We start from the raw sequence: 678 nt of genomic DNA, 5'->3' as shown, positions 1-678 counted from the left end.
GTGCCTCATTTCGCCCCTGCCCATGCACCTGACCATGTGTGTCATGAAGATGGATCACCAAAAAACCAAACAAAAAAAAAGAGACAGGGAACGTATGAAAATAGCCCCCAGATGCAGCCATGGTTGGGTAGTATTTTTGGATCGCTCTTAACAGCAACTGCTTCGTCTCTCTGTATTGGATGGAAAATTTCTATCCCTCTCTGGCCAAGAAGGACTAAGTTTTGCCCACATCCACCATGGGTGGATCTCTTCTTTTATTTTTGTAGTAAGCCCAGAGCAAAATGTGAGCTTTGAACAAAAAAGCAAATCCCAAACCAAAATAATGACACTGCAGGCAAACATCTCTGCTTTTTAATCTCCTGCTCAAGCAATATGGCCCCCATCAAAGCACATGAAGAAAATTAGACACTTATTTTACCCGAGGCACGACCACGATGGGCAAAAGCAATGCGTTTTTCAAGAAGGCAGGAGAAAAAGCAAAATGTGAGCTTTGAACAAAAAAGCAAATCCCAAACCAAAATAATGACACTGCAGGCAAACATCTCTGCTTTTTAATCTCCTGCTCAAGCAATATGGCCCCCATCAAAGCACATGAAGAAAATTAGACACTTATTTTACCCGAGGCACGACCACGATGGGCAAAAGCAATGCGTTTTTCAAGAAGGCAGGAGAAAAAGA

General features: G+C 42.6%; 1 protein-coding gene across 1 annotated transcript in view; it reads left to right on the top strand.

Annotated features, from left to right (window-relative positions):
* Positions 1 to 678, top strand: part of LOC104082845 (disheveled-associated activator of morphogenesis 1-like) — a gene marked incomplete at its 5' end in the record, with an annotated part of 23428 nt that overhangs the window by 539 nt on the left and 22211 nt on the right. The gene's annotated exons all lie outside the window — the stretch shown is intronic.

Source organism: Fulmarus glacialis, unplaced genomic scaffold (genome assembly GCF_000690835.1).
Source record: "Fulmarus glacialis isolate BGI_N327 unplaced genomic scaffold, ASM69083v1 scaffold23889, whole genome shotgun sequence".
NCBI lineage: Eukaryota > Metazoa > Chordata > Aves > Procellariiformes > Procellariidae > Fulmarus > Fulmarus glacialis.
Note: the sequence above shows the minus strand (reverse complement) of the source record. Positions and strands in the feature narration are given on the sequence as shown.